At 57.2% G+C, this 1,971-nt stretch overlaps 1 pseudogene across 1 annotated transcript; it reads left to right on the top strand.

Annotated features, from left to right (window-relative positions):
* Positions 1-644: 644 nt before the first annotated feature.
* On the top strand, positions 645-1,551 carry LOC310923539 (olfactory receptor 14J1-like; annotated as a pseudogene). Its single transcript has one exon. The product of its transcript is annotated as an olfactory receptor 14J1-like (transcript).
* Positions 1,552-1,971: the final 420 nt, after the last annotated feature.

The following is a 1,971-nucleotide window of genomic DNA, read 5'->3' as shown; positions in this document are numbered from 1 at the left end:
ACATGGAGGACAGGAGTGTCCATGGCCAGAAGGGAGGCTGAGACTCTGAGAAAGGCTGAGCCAGTTTGCTCTGCTGTGGCTCCCTCTGCTCTCAGCTGTGTCAGGCTGATTTTCAGGGGAACACAGTGACTGCCCTCAATCTCAGAAAGGGCAGCTGTGGACAGATGGAGTGACAGAGCAGCTCCTTTCACCCTTCACTGAGTTATAGCCAATGCTCTTGTACTGCACAGTTCTCTCTGATCTCCCTGGGCACAGCAGGAAAGCCTCTCAAACTGCCTTTGGCCATCACCATTCCTTAGCCCTGGGGCAGGAGATGCTGCTAAGCTCCTCTGCCTCAGGAGCACTTTGGGCTGCTGAAGTCCAACCCCAGGACTGGCCCCTGTCCCTGTTCCCATGACCCCACTGCTGCAGAGCAGAGCTGACCCCTCGGTGTCCATGGGCAGAGCCCCTGCTTGTCACAGCCACGGGGCCAGATCCCAGCAGAGCTCCAGGCAGGGGACTGCAGGAAGGGCTCTGAGAAAAGGAGAATTGGGTGGCCCAGGGCAGCAGAGGCAGGGCTGGGAGAAAGCTCATTGCTCAGCAAAGTCTCCCCTGACTTGTCACTGTGTCCTTCTTCAACAGGACTCCAGGGGCAGAGTGAAGAAATGTCCAACAGCAGCTCCATCAGCCACTTCCTCCTGCTGGCATTGGCAGACACGAGGCAGCTGCAGCTCCTGCACTTCTGCCTCTTCCTGGGCATCTCCCTGGCTGCCCTCCTGGCCAACAGCCTCGTCATCAGCGCCACAGCCTGCGGCCACCACCTGCACAGCCCCATGTTCTTCTTCCTGCTCCACCTGGCCCTCAGTGACCTGGGCTCCATCTGCACCACTGTCCCCAAAGCCATGCACAATTCCCTCTGGGACACCAGGACCATCTCCTACACAGGATGTGCTGCTCAGCTCTTTTTCTTTCTATTCTTCATCTCAGCAGAGTATTTCCTGCTGACCATCATGTGCTACGACCGCTACGTGTCCATCTGCAAACCCCTGCACTACAGGACCCTCCTGGGCAGTAGAGCTTGTGCCCACATGGCAGCAGCTGCCTGGGCCAGTGCCTTTCTCTATTCACTGCTGCACACAGCCAATACATTTTCCCTCCCCCTGTGCCATGGCAATGGCCTAGGACAGTTCTTCTGTGAAATTCCACACATCCTCAAGCTCTCCTGCTCACACACTAACCTCAGGGAACTTGGGCTCATTGCTATTAGTGCCTGTTTGGTATTTGGTTGTTTTGTGTTCATTGTTTTCTCCTATGTGCAAATCTTCAGGGCTGTGCTGAGGATCCCCTCTGAGCAGGGACGGCACAAAGCCTTTTCCACCTGCCTCCCTCACCTGGCCGTGGTCTCCCTGTTCCTCAGCACTGGCATATTTGCTCACCTGAAGCCCCCTTCCATCTCCTCCCCATCCCTGGATCTGGCCCTGTCAGTTCTGTACTCGGTGGTGCCCCCAGCCCTGAACCCCCTCATCTACAGCCTGAGGAACCAGGAGCTCAAGGCTGCAGTGTGGAGACTGATGACTGGATGGTTTCAGAAACATTAAACTAATGGCCAATTTCTGCAAATCACTTGTAATAAAACTCAATTTTGATACTTTTTGTTGGTTTGGTTGTGTGTTTTTTTCCAGTTTTCTGCAGTGATGCCCCTTTTGTTCCCTTCTGTGCAGCTGCAGCAGCAATGTCTGTGTGCAGAGCTGGGGGCAGATCAGGGCTGGCACAGCAGCTGTGCCCAGGAGCAGCAGCCCTTGGTGCTGCCAGTGCTGCTGCCGTGGCCCTGCCCCGCTGCCCTCCTGGCCCTGGTGTTGCTGTAGGGCCTGAGGGCTCTCGGGGCCGGGCACAGGGCTGGGAGTGGCAGTGCCGGGGCTGCAGCAGGGACAGGCCATGGGCACTGCTGGGGCAGCGCTGACGCCTCAGGGCAGGGCCTGGGGGCTCCAGGCT

This window comes from Zosterops lateralis, assembly GCF_965231275.1.
Source record: "Zosterops lateralis genome assembly, contig: HAP1_HAP1_SCAFFOLD_98, whole genome shotgun sequence".
NCBI lineage: Eukaryota > Metazoa > Chordata > Aves > Passeriformes > Zosteropidae > Zosterops > Zosterops lateralis.
This window is presented reverse-complemented; position numbering and strand designations above follow the sequence as displayed.